This window comes from Aegilops tauschii, chromosome 3 (assembly GCF_002575655.3).
Source record: "Aegilops tauschii subsp. strangulata cultivar AL8/78 chromosome 3, Aet v6.0, whole genome shotgun sequence".
Lineage (NCBI taxonomy): Eukaryota > Viridiplantae > Streptophyta > Magnoliopsida > Poales > Poaceae > Aegilops > Aegilops tauschii.
Window position 1 is genome coordinate 418,994,683 of NC_053037.3, and position 16,936 is coordinate 419,011,618.

Consider the following 16,936-nt stretch of genomic DNA (forward strand, 5'->3'; position numbering starts at 1 on the left):
CTTCTCATCGCAAACATTTCATATTAAATACCACATCAATTCCAAATATTTTTTAGGGCAGTCAATTCCAAATACTTGTAGGGCGCGACCAGTCCCCTTGTTCGAGCACTAGGCGATACATCTATTTATCCACGCATTTAATTATTACGGAGTAGTCGATAAATAGTACTACAACTAGCCTAACTTGTCCGTCATGGTCACTTTTGTTCCTAAACTTGTTACATGTATAATACTACTAGTACGTGAAATTGGTGCAGTAACTTGTGAACGCGTCCAGATATGTCAACGGCAACATCGCCCACGCGTTCTTCGTGTATGCCCGTGCGTCTAAACGTAGAAGGGGAGGAGAGAGAGAGAGAGAGCGCGGACATGGAACCCACCAGTAAGTGAAGGCGAATAGTACGTTCTAACGAGCCAGTCCCACTAATGTACTGTTATCGATTAAATACGTTGTGGTAATATAAAAACATTATATCAACAAAGGGGGTAGAACAAACGTTGCCTATTGACCTGGGGCTTGAAGGCCCTGGTCGCATGTTCGATCCTCGTCATTTTCTGTCTTAATTTTTAATTTATATATGGGTCCAAATTTGTTCCATGATAGGTGGGCCCCTTGGTGTGTAGTTTGTAGCACTTTAATTTGTGTGTCGAAATTTGTTCCATTACAGGTGGACTATCGGTGTGTAGTTTTGTAGCTTATTTGTAACAATTAGAGAGAACAACAGAGTATTTTTCAAAAATACCATGGTGCGGCGTGGAAGATGAGAAAGGACGTGCGAGAGAGCGGTGACCGAGCCAGAGGGAAATCAATTGGGGGAGGTGCGGGGGTTGCAACGATGTTTGGAGTAGTTGTGGGCCGAATGCTACGAAAATATAATCTAAACCCTCCGGAATAAATGCCTTCACAAATTAACCCAAGGTTGGAGTCACTACTAGGAAAAGGGCTATAGGTAATATAGATATTAATGGTGCATCATGTATGTGGTGCGCCACTGCTATATAGCAGTGGCGCACCAGATACACGTACGCCATTATTGACATATTATTAATGGCGCACCTGGTGTGTGGTGCGCCATTACTAGTTTTGAAAAAAAATTAAAAAAAATATTGTTAGCAGTGGGCGCACCAGGGGATAGTGCGGCATTACTAGTTGACATAGTAATGGCGCACCTGTACAAAGTGCGCCATTACTATGTGTATGACTTGGTCAAACCTTGGTCAAACTTAGTAATGGCGCACTTTACATAGGTGCACCATTACTATGTAAAACTTAGTAATGGCGCACCTACACAAAGTGCGCCATTACTAAGTTTGACCAACTCATACACATAGTAATGGCGCACTTTGTACAGGTGCGCCATTACTATGTCAACTAGTAATGGCGCACTATCCCCTGGTGCGCCACTACTAACAACTCATAACCAAATGCAACCCCCCCCCCCCCCGTGGACCGCCTTTTCAGTTTTAAAAAATAAAAGAAATTGATGGAAATGTCAAAAAAATATAAGAAAACAAGTTTCCCACGTGATATGTTGTCTAGTTGTTGGGAAAATTTACAAATATGAATTTCGACTTTATTTGCAAAATCTCTCTGGAATTTAGTAAAATGGGCATAACTTTTGCATACGAACTCGGATTAAAAAGTTTTTTATATGAAAAATCATCCACGGCGGGGCAGCTCCGGCGAGGTCAAGGCGGCGACATCGATGTCCAGGGGCGTTGGGCGACATGGTCGGCGCAGCGAATCAGGGGGGGGGGGCAGAGGAGGGGAGAGGTGGATCGAGGGAGTGGGGGGAGTGGGGCGACCGGTTAGGTTTCAGGAGGGAGCGGGGTTAAGGGGCAATGGGGTGGGCCGGCCTGGCCAGTGGGCTGGCCGGTTGGCCCAGTGGGGGGGGTTTCCTTTTCTTTTTATTTATTTTCTGTTTTGCCTTTTTCTTTTTATTTATATTTCCTTTACTGTTTTCTCTTATTTCCTAAATATTTTAGTTTTATAAGACACAAAAATGGTTCCTAAAATAGTATCTCTAATTATACCATTGCTACTAAAGTTTGGGCACCAACCAAAATAGTTTAATATTTTATTAATTATTAAAGGCACTTAATTAATTGTCCTTGCTGTTTTACTTATATTAGGGTATTTAAACATTTTATAAAAGTGTGGTTTCTCTACCATAATTACCTATGCATTATCGGGAACAACCCGAACATTTTAGTTTTCATGTTTGAAAACTTTTGATGTTTGCCTTTAATTCGAATTTGAATTTGAATGGGTAACTAACACGAGATTAACAACAGTAACCAAGGTGACGTGGCATCATTAGCGTGGAATTACTCTAGCTTAATTATCTGGGCGTCACAATTCTCCTCCACTACAAGAAATCTCGTCGTGAGATTTAAAAGGTAGAGTACGAGGGAAAATTATGGTTACGTAGTTCTAACGGATCTTCTTGTTCTTGGTTCAATTTGAAGGATGCAATTGAAACTCCAATGGCGCAACAGGTATGTTTTAAACCTGTTTCTTTAACGTGTTTGCTATTGTAACTTGCGCTATGTTGATTTCAGTTTCAATTGAATAAACAGTTATGTTCTCATGTCATGCACATTACAAGTGTTGTTGTTGCTGTGTAGTTTCCACACGTATATTCTATCTATGCTAGTTTGCCTTAAATAGATATGATTTGAACTGTCTCTATCTTGATTTGGCAACATAAACTAGAATGATATAGACCATACAGTGACCATACTACCTAGATATATGTTTGTTTCATGTTGTTATCCTTTCCACCTTACTACTGAACTGGTTTACCAAAATGAGTTTCATATACAACAAGGTAAACCTGTGATGTGTCTGTTTGTTTCTCTTTTATACTACGAATAAAATATTGGAGAAGAGTACCCCGTTATGCAATGGTAAAGGAAGTAATGCAAATAAGGTTCAAGATAGTGATACATCCCTGTTGGTCTCCAAGAAAGCTGATAAAAACTATATTGAAGACACTGAGACAACCCCAAAGTCCTGTCTTGATGTAGTGTTCGAGTTACTGGCCACTACTGCTGGCACCAGCTCTTCGAACTCGCCGCCTGAATCAGTTCGGCTTCTTGAGTCTCAACTTCAAGTTGAAAGACATCGATCAGATGTTCTGCGACAGGAAGTCGAAGGACTGAGGAAGTCCCTGCAGAATTCAGATGCATACTTTCTGGTGCAACACCAAGCGCTAGAGGATTTAAGCGCCAAACAAGAGAAAGTTAATCAGCTTTCTAAGCATCTTGACAGTATTATGGGTACCCAGGATATTGTTTCTTGAGCTCTTTTGAAGTGGTTTCGGTTCTGGACTTGTTTTGCTGCGGAGTTTATTTGGACTGGTCGCCAACTTTGACAACCAGTGTATGTGATATGCTGCTTCGTTCCCTATTTTTGCACTGGTGGCGAGCTTTGGTGCCCAGTGGATGCCCCGTGATAGCCTAGCATAAGTTGCTTGCTTATTTATTTCCTTGTTGTCTTGTTTATTTGTTTGCTTGTAGTTAGTGCAGTTCTTTTTCCACGGTTTGCTAGTGGGGGCAATAACCTATTTTTTTAAACTAGGCCACAATAACCATGGGCTACATATTTACTGTAGTGACCATGGGCCTCCTACGGGTCGTAGCATCAATGGGCCTTCTACGGGCCGTATGATTGATTAGCCAAACATGGGCCAATAACGGACCGCATTATGGGCCATAAACGGGCTAGAGTTGGAATCGTCCGTTCATGGGCCGACCATAATGGCTCGTCATTAATCGGCCGTATTTAATAACGCTATGAAAACGGCCCAACGGATTAACGGCCCACAAACGGGCCGACTGTAACCACGGGCTGAATTTGGCCCACAAGCAGAAAAGGCCAAGAATAAATGGCCCCTGAGAAGGCCGAAAGATAACATGGGCTGGAAATGGCCCAATGGAATAATGGGCCATTAATGGGTATAAAGCGATACATTTTTCATTATGGGCCAGTTTCACCACGGGGCGTTAATGGGACAAGAGTTACAAAGGGCCTCATATGGGCCGAAAGACGTCATGGGCCATACATGGGTCGGAAGTTACAATAGGCTGGAATCATATTGGACGGCCCAGATGATGCTACTGGGCCTAATTCGGATAGGTCGTAATGGGCCGTGAGTTAGTGGGCTGTAAATGGGCTATACGCGAACAAGCCGTTAACATAGCCTTATTGTTTGACAAAGTGGATGGTCTTGATAATTTGTCTGCTCCATTTTCTGAGGAGGAAATAAATGAGGTTCTTAAGTCTCTGCCTACAGATAGGGCCCCTATCCCTGATGGTTTTACTAGATTGTTTGTCAAACGGTGCTCGCACATCATTAAGGATGACTTTTTGCAACTATTCCAGGACTTTTATGATGGAAAGGTCACTATTAGCAGCATCAATGGGTCTTTAATCACCTTAATTCCAAAGAAACTCTCACCTGAGAGTCCTAATGATTTCAGGCCTATTACCTTGACAAATACTTGTCTGAAGTTCCTGACTAAACTGCTTGCTAATAGATTGCAAAAGGTTATCCTAAAGTGCATTCATAAAAACCTACATGGGTTTCTTAAATGCAGGTCTATCCAAGATTGTATTGCTTGGACTCTGGAATATATTCATCAATGTCACAAGTCCAAGAAGCCTATCTTGATTCTAAAGTTGGACTTTGCCAAAGCTTTTGATACTGTTGAGCATGACCTAATCCTCAAACTCTTGCATCACAAGGGTTTTGATAGCAAGTGGATTGGTTGGATTAGAGAGCTTCTATCCTCTGGGACTTCTTCTGTCATTCTAAATGGTGTGCCTGGAAAACAATTTACCTGCAAAAGGGGAGTAAGGCAGGGTGACCCACTGTCACCCCTCTTGTTTGTTCTTGCAGCCGATCTGCTACAAACTTTGGTAAACAATATGCTCAGAAATGGAGTGATCTCCCTGCCTATTGAAACTCATGATCCTAATTTCCCTATAGTGCAATATGCTGATGACACTCTCCTCATTGTGCCTGTTGTGGATTCACAACTATTAGCTCTCAAGGAGATGCTGCAAGATTTTCATGCCTCCACAGGTCTCAGAGTAAACTTCCATAAATCATGCATATTGCCTATTAATGTGGATGAGGCAGAAACTGCCAGGTTAGCTTCTGTTTTTGGCTGCCAAGTTGGGACCCTTCCCTTCACTTACCTGGGGCTTCCTGTGGGAACAACTAAACCCAGGATTCAAGATTTATTTCCTGTGGTTGATAGAGTTGAAAGAAGGTTGTCTGCCAGTTCCAACCTTCTCAACCAGGGTGCCAGATTGCAATTACTCCAATCAGTTCTGTCCTCTTTGCCCATCTATTTTCTTTGCAGTTTATGTTTGCCAGCTAGTATTATAAAGCAACTTGAAAGGATTATGAGGCAGTGCTTATGGAGAGGAAACTCTGATACTCCTAGGCAATCACTTGCAGCTTGGCCTCTTATTTGCAGACCCAGAGACAAAGGTGGCATGGGAATAGTAAATCTAACCATCCAAAACAGAGCTCTCCTTTCCAAGAACCTTTCCAAGTTTTATAACAAAGCTGACATCCCTTGGGTTTCTCTTGTTTGGAATACCTACTATGATGGTGTTGTTCCTCATGGCACAGTTTTATGTGGTTCTTATTGGTGGAGAGACATCCTCAAGCTCAATGAAGTTTTCAGACTTTACTCTGAGGTCACCATAAACATGGGGGACTCTGTCCTTTTATGGTTTGATGCTTGGGTGTTCCTAGGCTCATCTGTTCCGCTCAGAGAGAGGTTTCCCAGGTTGTTCTCTTTTGCCATTGATGATAAGGTGTCTGTATGAGAGGTGATTAACACACCTGATATGTCTGAGCTTTTTCATCTGCCCTTGTCACCAGAAGCAATGGATGAGATGATCACTGTCCAGTCTAGTCTCTTTGACCTTAATGCTAATGAAGGGATTCATGACTCTTGGTCTTGGACACCTGGCAAAGGTATTTTCTCTGCAAAGAGTTACTATACAGAGATGCATGCTCACATGGCCACTGATACTACAGCCAAATGGATTTGGGAAAGTAAGGCGACAATGAAGATAAAGGTGTTTGCGTGGTTGATGCTAAATGACAGGCTCAATACCAGAGATATGCTGGTGAGGAGGCACTGGCGATCACCTCAGGAAGACAACACCTGCCCGTTATGCTTTGCCCATGCTCATGAGGATAGAGATCATCTTTTCTTCACATGTCAATTCAGCACAAGAGTATGGAACTACTTGCACATCCAATGGTTAGCTGGTTTAACCCCATCTCAGTGTTTAATTGGTACAAGGAAGAGCTTTGGGCAACCTTTCTTCAGGGAGGTTGTTTATCTAGCAGCCTGGAATATATGGCTCCTCAGAAATGGCAGAATCTTCAGATATGAAAGGCCAACATTTGCTGCTTGGAAGAGAAACTTCATTCATGATGTTACTCTGCACTCTCACAGAATCAAGCCTAGTCTAAAGCCATTGCTGTTAGCCTGGGTCAATTCTTTGCCCTAGTTGGTTGTATGTATCCTTGTATATGTACCTGTAATTGTGTAAATAGCTCAATAGGTAAGTAGTTTCCTTCCCCTCTAGTTTGATTCTTTCTCAGAACCTCTCTGTTTGTTTGGTGGTTGAGTTTTAATAAAATGTTGTGGGGCTGTTGCCTCACAGTTTCCAGTCAACAAAACCAGGTTTTCTGTGGGCTGGCCCGCTACCTTTTGACCAAGTCAAACGGGTCGTCCTTTTCACCGAAATGGGCCTCTATTTGGTCGTGCCATGTGTCGATGTATCATAGGCGCCGCCGTTCCAATGTGTGGATGACATTTGTGCCAACGGTGAGCCGACACATGGTTCCTCTGGCCATTGAGAATTTTACACGTGGAAAATCCCCATTGGTCCGGGTTGTTAACGGGTTATCGGATCCAAAACCGGACCGATAGCTTAACGGCGACCCATTACGGTGGATGCCACGTGTCGGTTACCCTTGACGAAAGCACTTCCATGACGCGCCATTTATCATCATGGAAGTGGACACTTCCATGATGATAATTTTGATAATGTCATGGAACACTTCTACGACAGCACATGTATGACTATCTTGAAGGAAATATGCCCTAGAGGAAATAATAAAGTTGTTATTTATATTTCCTTATATCATGATAAATGTTTATTATTCATGCTAGAATTGTATTAACCGGAAACTTGATACATGTGTGAATACATAGACAAAACAGAGTTTCCCTAGCATGCCTCTACTTGACTAACTTGTTTATCAAAGATGGTTATGTTTCCTAGCCATAGACATGTGTTGTCATTTGATGAACAGGATCACGTCATTACAGAATGATGTGATGGACAAGACCCATCTGTTAGCTTAGCACTATGATCGTTTAGTTTGTTGCAATTGCTTTCTTCATGACTTATACATGTTCCTTTGACTATGAGATTATGCAACTCCCGAATACCGGAGGAACACTTAGTGTGCTATCAAACGTCACAACGTAACTAGGTGATTATAAAGATGCTCTACAGGTGTCTCCGATGGTTTTTGTTGAGTTGGCATAGATTGAGATTAGGATTTGTCACTCCGATTGTCGGAGAGGTATCTCTGGGCCCTCTCGGTAATGCACATCACTATAAGCCTTGCAAGCAATGTGACTAATGAGTTAGTTGCAAGATGATGCATTACGGAACGAGTAAAGAGACTTGCCGGTGACGAGATTGAACTAGTTATTAAGATACCGACGATCGAATCTCGGGCAAGCAACATACCGATGACAAAGGGAACAACGTATGTTGTTGTGCGGTTTGACCGATAAAGATCTTCGTAGAATATGTAGGAACCAATATGAGCATCCAGGTTCCGCTATTGGTTTTTGACCGGACGTGAGTGTCGGTCATGTCTACATAGTTCTCGAACCCGTAGGGTCCACACGCTTAACGTTCTATGACGATATGTATTATGAGTTATGTGATTTGATGTACCGAAGGTAGTTCAGAGTCCCGGATGTGATCACGGACATGACAAGGAGTCTCGAAATGGTCGAGACATGAAGATTGATCTATTGGAAGGTTATGTTTGGACACCGGAAAGGTTTCGGATGAGTTCGGGCATTTTTCGGAGTACCGGGGGGTTACCGGAACCCCCCGGGGAGTTAATGGGCCTTCATGGGCCATGGTAGAAGAGAGGAGGAGGCGGCCAAGTGGTGGGGCGCCCCCCCCAAGCCCAATCCTAATTGGGGAGGGGGCCCGGCCCCCCTTTCCTTCTCTCCTTCCCCTTCCTTCCCCCTCCTAGTTGGACTAGGAAAGGGGGGAAACCTACTCCTAGTAGGAGTAGGAATCACCCTTGGGGTGTGCCATAGGAGTCCGGCCCTCCCCCTCCTCCACTCCTTTATATACGGGGGAGGGGGGCACCCCATAGACACACAAGTTTATTGTTTAGCCGTGTGCGGTGCACCCCTCCCTAGATTTCCACCTCGGTCATATTGTCGTAGTGCTTAGGCGAAGCCCTACGTCGGTAACTTCATCATCACCGTCACCACGCCGTTGGGCTGACGAAACTCTCCCTCGGCCTCAGCTGGATCTAGAGTTCGAGGTACGTCACCGAGCTGAGCGTGTGCAGATCGCGGAGGTGCCGTGCGTTTGGTACTTGATCGGTTGGATCGCGAAGACGTTTGACTACATCAACCGCGTTACTTAACACTTCCGCTTTCGGTCTACGAGGGTACGTAGACACGCTCTCCCCTCTCATTGCTATGCATATCCTAGATAGATCTTGTGTGATTGTAGGAATTTTTTTGGAAATACCGCGTGCCCCAACATATCTTGATTCTGTCATAAAATCTTCATGGATGTACATGCATGACAAAAAACGTGACCTACTATGACAAACATGTATCATCATGGAAGTGGTTTTTTTTCTAGTGTTGGGAGTAGTCTTTGTAATTATGCACAATTTCCAAACTCTCCAAGGTTTTTTTGCAAATAAAACATTCAGGCCTCGTGTGTGCCGCTGCATCTTGGATCCAACGGCTCCCAATAGCTCATATTAGGTGCTCCCCGTAGCTTAATTAGCCGCTATGGTGATATGAGCATCTAGGTCGTATGATTTGTGATCAGATGCCACATGCATAGTACTTGTACTTTCTGCGCAATTCCCAAACTCTTTGAGGCCTATATTGCAAAAACATTCAAACCTCCTACTGTGAACCGTTATATCTCTAAGAACTCGTATCATCATAGAACCTACGGTGTGGGAGCACCACATATTCTCCCGTGCGAGAAAACATCAGGTGCACTCACAGCTTGGATGCTATGGTGATACGAGCTTCGAGGTCGTTCGATCTGAGATCCAATGGCATCTGAGCAGCTTTGTGTTTGTAAGCAGTGGCCGAACTCTTTGGGGGCTTTTTTGCAAAAAAAACATTCGAACCACCAAGGAGTTGTTGGATCACAGATCCAACGGCTCCGAAGAGCTTGTATCACCAAAAAATCTAAGGTGTGGTAGCACATGATATTCTTACATATAGGATATGGGATCCAAGGGCATCTATGTAGTTTTTGTACAAATTGTGTGAAATTCAAAAAGTCATTAAGGTTTCCTGTAAAAATATTAAGACATCATGTGAGCTACTATATCTCAGATCTACAAGGTCCAAGCTACTCGTATCATCATATAGCATCTAAGGTGTGGGGGCACATGACATTCTCCCGGGGAGGGGGCGTGCACAGCCAATCGGTGCTTGGGAGGGTGGGGACAAATATAATGTTCAAAAAATATAACCTAAACAATCCTAAACAGAGCTTCACAATTTTATCTAAGGTCGAGGGGTTAACCCCCGACAATCTACATAGCTCCGCCTATGCAAGAGGTGTAGTGCGAGCGTCTATGTGTGAGAGAGACGACGCGAAAAAGCGAGGTCAATCGAGTCATTTATAGAGGGATAGATCAAGGGAGTGTGGCCTAGCGTACACTCGAATGTTAAAGATGATACACCGAGATATCGTGCGGCGAAGCTGTGGTGAGGGCTGGAGGGAGATAGTTGCCGAGAGAGTGAGCAAGATAGACTTTGTGTGTGCGCGCACGGTGAAGGTGTTTTACAAAGGCAACACATGTGTCTTGAGAGAGAGAGAGGGAGCGTTTGTCATGGAGGGCACGACGAGGTTGTGTGTGAGAAATACATTTGTTGAGAGTGTGAGGGCGGAAATGACATAAATGGAGATTGAAACGTGAAGAGCAATAATGAGCCCTCTAATTCAAGAACTCGTCATAAATCAATTATCGTGCCTTTCGGAATGACCGGTAATTTGCAAGGAAAATACAGGCATTGTAATACATATAGATTCGTTCGGCAATTGAAAGATTCCTTTTGTATTCTCGAATGGCAGGACCCAACGGCGTACCAGCCAGACCCGGGCTCGTGTTGATCCTCAAAAAAGAAAAAACAGGCCCGTGTCCTTCTGGTGGCGTGCGTGGTATGCACATTGGCCAACCCTAACCACTCGAGCCTCCGAGTTTCGAGTCAAAATATCTGGCGGCCAAAATTCCAGCCCTAGGAAATTCCCCTCATGTCCCCGGTCCATAATGACTACCGATGAACAAAGGAGGGATGCCTTAGTAACTAGACAACGTTACCTACCGTGCCGAGCACAGTTCAATTCCCTCGGTCGCTGCTACCCAAGGTAACCCGTCAACTCCATTGACTTGTACTAATAGGAGTACTAAACCAGGAAAAGCACAGAATTGAGCCCCGTTTGTACGTGTCTAGTACTTGAGTTAATATATGAGGGAATGCACTGGTACGGAGGGATTATCCTTTTACTCTGCATATATAACTTGTTTGAAGTCTCACTAAGCAAAATGTTTGACCAAATCCTTTCTTAAGAAATATTAACATCTACAACAGTAAAGATGTATCGCTTGAAAATTTATGGCATGATGCAAGTTATTATATTGTTTCGAATCCTGGATTTTAAATTTCAGAAAACCCAAAAGTGACATGAAATTCATGAAACTAAGCATGGTCTCGTGATATGGCACAAATATGTTGTTGTAATGTTTTTGTTCAATTTGAGACAAGCTGCTTATGAAAAGTTGCACAAATGAAGAGCCAAGGTATTTTGGAACAAAGACATGTCACGTTAACGTGAATGCTTTCACTATTCAAACCATGGGCGTTTACGTGCCGCCATGAGTCCCGCTTCTCATCGGTAGGTGCCGCTTGAGCAAGTCTGTGAGTCGACGGGAGGAGTGCGAGCAGACCGCTGCGCCGGCTGACCGGGAGGCGAGCCCTTGGACCAGGCTCCGCCGCCCACCTTCGTTCCAATTGCCCCCACTTTTAATGGCACCGGCGCCGCAGCTTAAAATCACCACCGCACTACCTGGTATCGCTACAATCTTCTCTCTTCCTATCCGATTCTCCTGTCGTCTACCTCCAACCAGCCTGACCTAACCGTACGCCATGATGCATTACGATGGTCTGCCCTTAGTCTTCTAGTTTCCCGAGGAAGACACCCAGCCGGAGTCTCAAGAACATAAGGCGCTTGGGACGAGCTTGAACTGGCCTTGCGGGAAGACACCACGCCTGTCCGCACTCCCGTTCCGGCTCCCGTCGCCCCGACTGCGCCAATGCCCATCCCCGTGGCATTGATGGGCTGGGAGCCGCACATTGTCACCAAGCTTGATGCCATGGGGTTCCACGAGGTCCCCATTGACTTTCACGCTCCCGCGCACCTGCCAGCGCAGGCGTCTGCGCGTGCACTGATGCGCGCGCCCGTGCAGGTGCCCGTGCACACGAATGTCTCTACAGTGCCCTTGCCAGCACATGTCCCCGCGCGGGTGCCAGTGCCCCCCTCAGCGGCATGGATCGCCGCCGTCGACCACTTCCTTGCACCAACGCCAGTCGCCTCCTCTCGCCAGTTGACTCGCTCCTGGAGACCGATGTCCAGAACATTCTAGCCTTCCTTGAAGCTAGGGCCAACTTTCAGGAGTACGCCAACAACGGCACAAGACGCCGCTGTCGCCGTCGGTCAGTGGCCCGACGACACACATAGCATGGCAGAGGAGCCGCTTCCAACTCCAAGACCCCCCCCCCCGCCGCCGCCGGGTAATCAAAATTTGCCATGAAAAACATTCGGATTGCCATGCTAAAATCCAAAATTTTGGGATTTATCATTTCTGTTTATTTTAGTTCAATCGTTGTATGAATGTAAGTTGGAGTGAGACTGAATGAAATCTATGGTTTGATCGATTGAATGTTCTGCTAGAGCCATATCAAATTTAATATAAAACATCATCAAGCCACATGTATTCCTTCTCATCACAAACATTTCATATTAAATACCACATCAATTCCAAATATTTTTTAGGGAAGTCAATTCCAAATACTTGTAGGGCGCGACCAGTCCCCTTGTTCGAGCACTAGGTGATACATCTATTTATCCATGCATTTAATTATTACGGAGTAGTCGATAAATAGTACTACAACTAGCCTAACTTGTCCGTCATGGTCACTTTTGTTCCTAAACTTGTTACATGTATAATACTACTAGTACGTGAAATTGGTGCAGTAACTTGTGAACGCGTCCAGATATGGTCAACGGCAACATCGCCCACGCGTTCTTCGTGTATGCCCGTGCGTCTAAATGTAGAAGGGGAGGAGAGATAGATAGAGAGAGAGAGAGGACATGGAACCCACCAGTAAGTGAAGGCGAATAGTACATTCTAACGAGCCGGTGCCACTAATGTACTGTTATCGATTAAATATGTTGTGGTAATATAAAAACATTATATCAACAAAGGGGGTAGAACAAATGTTGCCTATTGACGTGCGGCTTGAAGGCCCTGGTCGCATGTTCGATCCTCGTCATTTTTCAGTTTTAACTTTAATTTATATATGGGTCCAAATTTGCTCCATGATAGGTGGGCCCCTCGGTGTGTAATTTGTAGCACTTTAATTTGTGTATGGAAATTTGTTCCATTACAGGTGGACTATCGGTGTGTAGTTTTGTAGCTTATTTGTAACAATTGAAGAGAACAATAGAGTTTTTTGCAAAAATACCATGGTGCGGCGTGGAAGGTGAGAAAGGACGTGCGAGAGAGCGGTGACCGAGCCAAAGGGAAATCAATTGGGGGAGGTGCGGGGGTTGCAACGATGTTTGGAGTAGTTGTGGGCGGAATGCTACGAAAATATAATCTAAACCCTCCGGAATAAATGCCTTCACAAATTAATCCAAGGTTCGAGTCACTACTAGGAAAAGGGCTATAGCTAATATAGACATTAATGGCGCACCATGTATGTGGTGCGCCACTGCTATATAGCAGTGGCGCACCAGATACAGGTACGCCATTACTGACATATTACTAATGGCGCAGCTGGTGTGTGGTGTGCCATTACTAGTTTTGAAAAAAAAAATATTGTTAGCAGTGGCGCACCAGGGGTTAGTGTGTCATTACTAGTTGACATAGTAATGGCGCACCTGTACAAAGTGCGCCATTAGTATGTGTATGACTTGGTCAAACCTTGGTCAAACTTAGTAATGGCGCGCTTTGCATAGGTGCGCCATTACTATGTCAAACATAGTAATGGCGCACCTACACAAAGTGCGCCATTACTAAGTTTGACCAATTCATACACATAGTAATGGCGCACTTTGTACAGGTGCGCTATTACTATGTCAACTAGTAATGGTGCACTATCCCCTGGTGCGCCACTGCTAACAACTCATAACCAAATACACCCCCCCACCCCGTGGACCGCCTGTTCAGTTTTAAAAATAATAAAAGAAAATGATGGGAATGTCAAAAAAATAAAAGAAAATAAGTTTCCCACGTGATATGTGGTCTAGTTGTTGGGAAAATTTACAAATATGAATTTCGACTTTATTTGCAAAATCTCTCTAGAATTTAGTAAAATGGGCATAACTTTTGCATACGAACTCGGATTAAAAAGTTTTATATATGAAAAATCATCGACGGCAGGGCAGGTCCGGCGACGTTGATGTCCAGGGGCGATCGGCGACATGGTCGGTGCGGCGAATCAGGGGGGCAGAGGAGGGGAGAGGTGGATCGAGGGAGTGGGGGAGTGGGGCGACCGGTTAGGTTTCGGGAGGGAGCGGAGTTAAGGGGCAATGGGGTGGGCCAGCCTGGCCAGTGGGCTGGCCGGCTGGGCCAGTTGGCTCAGTGGGGGGTTCCCTTTTCTTTTCATTTATTTTCTGTTTTGCCTTTTTCTTTTTATTTATATTTCCTTTACTGTTTTCTCTTATTTCCTAAATATTTTAGTTTTATAAAATACAAAAATGGTTCCTAAAATAGTATCTCTAATTAAAGCATTGCTACTAAAGTTTGGGCACCCAACCAAAATAGTTTAATATTTTATTAATTATTAAAGGCACTTAATTAATTGTCCTTGCTGTTATTTTACTTATATTAGGGTATTTAAACATTTTATAAAAGTGTGGTTTATCCACCATAATTACCTATGCATTATCGGGCACAACCCAAACATTTTAGTTTTAATGTTTGAAAACTTTTGATGTTTGCCTTTAATTCGAATTTGAATTTGAATGGGTAACTAACGCGAGATTAACAATAGTAACCAAGGTGACGTGGCATCATTAGCGTGGAATTACTGTAGCTTAATTATCTGGGCGTCACAATTCTCCTCCACTACAAGAAATCTCGTCCTAAGATTTAAAAGGTAGAGTAAGAGGGAAAATTATGGTTACGTAGTTCTAACGGATCTTCTCGTTCTTGGTTGAATTTGAAGGATGCAATTGAAACTCCAATGGCGCAACAGGTATGTTTTAAACCTGTTTCTTTAACGTGTTTGCTATTGTAACTTGCGCTTGTTGATTTCAGTTTCAATTGAATAAATAGTTATGTTCTCATGTCATGCACATTACAAGTGTTGTTGTTGCTGTGTAGTTTCCCACACTTATATTCTGTCTATAGGTGCGCCATTACTATCTGTGATAGTAATGGCGCACCAAATGTGCGCCATTACGATTTGTTACTAGTGGCCTGGTAATGGTGGCACACCTATAGTGCGCCATTAATGGCAAAAATAGGTGCGCCACTAACAGACCTTTTTCTAGTAGTGAGTCCCCCTCGCAATGTAAATAGCTCCGGCTCTACGAGGGATGGAGAGGTAGCTTCAATGTGTGGAAGATACGGCGTGAGAAAGCGAGGTCAATCGAGACACGGATAGATAGAGAGACAAAGTGAGTGTGGTCCGACATTCGTTGAAAAGATATATATGGTCTGGGGAGATATTGTCCAATTGAGCTTTTGGGAAGGGTGTGGGCTGTAAGATAGAGCTTGAGAGATGATCCAGTCATAGACATGTAGATATATTTTGTGCATGGGAGGAAGCGAGGTTAATCAATTACATAGATAAAGGTAGAGAGATTGAGCGAGTGTGGGTCGTCATGCGATCAAAAGAGTGAGACTGGTTGGAGAGACTGGCCTAGATAGACAATGTGCATAAGAGAGTATACAATATGAATATGTCGAATTGGGATAAAACATGTAGATATATCGTTTGTGTCTGACAAAGAGCGAGGTCAATCGAGACATACATAGAGAGAGAGATTGACTGAGCGTGGCTCGCCATGAGGTCGAAAGAGTGGGCGGCTTGGATGGACTGGCGTAGATAGACAATCTACCTAAGAGAGTATAGAGTGTGTCGATCGAGGCCCGAACAAGGAGATATATCATTTGTGTGTGAGATAAAGCGAGGTTAATCGAGACTTAGATAAAGAGAGCGAGATTGAGCGAGTGTGGGCCGGCGTGCGAAAGAAAGAGTGAGACAGACTTGAGAGAGTGACCTAGATAGACAATGTGCGTGCTTTCGCACAAGAGGGTGTGTCTAGGTAGGCAATGCATGTATCTAGCGAGAGAGGTTGGGAGGGAGAGGGAGAGAGAGAGAGAGCTCGGCATGGAGTGCAATGGCGGGTGTGTGAGAGAGATACATTTGGTAACAGAGTGGAAAAAGGGGGTTGTGTAGTTGAGAGAGTTAGAGATCGAAACATGGAAAGAAAGAATGAATGTGTGTCGGAAACCGATAGCTTTCTAAGGTGGTTAGGAGAGGAAGATTGATCGATACAGGAAGTATGTAGCGTGTGTGTCGAGGGGGGTGGGGCTAAAAACAGCATTTGAATGTAGATAGTACGAGACTTAATATAGACATTTCAATTTAGTGTACATTGTAAGATTTGAATTGAGGACCATGCATATGGCTTCCGTAATTTTTTCGAATTCGTGCCATACTTGGTTTGGAAAAGTTGACATTGACTCGGTTGTTGGGCTATTTTGTAGGTCATACCAAAGTTTTCTCACTACCATGGTGTTCATCTTATACATATGAATTTGTATTTAAAAAGTAGCATGGATACCGTGAAATGTGAAATCCACGTTAGAATTGGAGATCGTTAGTGACACACGCTCTAATTCAAATAACTCCTCATTAATTAATTTATAGTATCTCGTTTTGAATGACTAATTATTTGCAAGGAAAACACGGGCATGGTAATACATACAGATTTGTTTGCAAATGAAAGAGGATTCATTTGCATTCTCAAATGTAGGCACACCAAGCAGACCAGGGTCGTGTCGTGGTGGTCGCGTGTGTCGTACGGACGCTAGCACCCAGCCAGCCAGCCACCCCCTCCCTCCCCCCGCCCCCCCAAAAAGAACGACGACAAAATAAGTTCACGCTTCCATGTTTCGGATTGAAATATCTTGCCGCCCAATTCCAGCCCTGCAAAATCTCCCTTCTCCATCGTCCCCTTCCGCACCCAGAGCGCTCAAATCCCTAATTCACCGCCAACCAACGCAAAGTTCGAAACACCCCTCGTCTCGTCTCTTTCCCCACCTCTATGCTACTGTCGCGCTTCACCACCGCACCG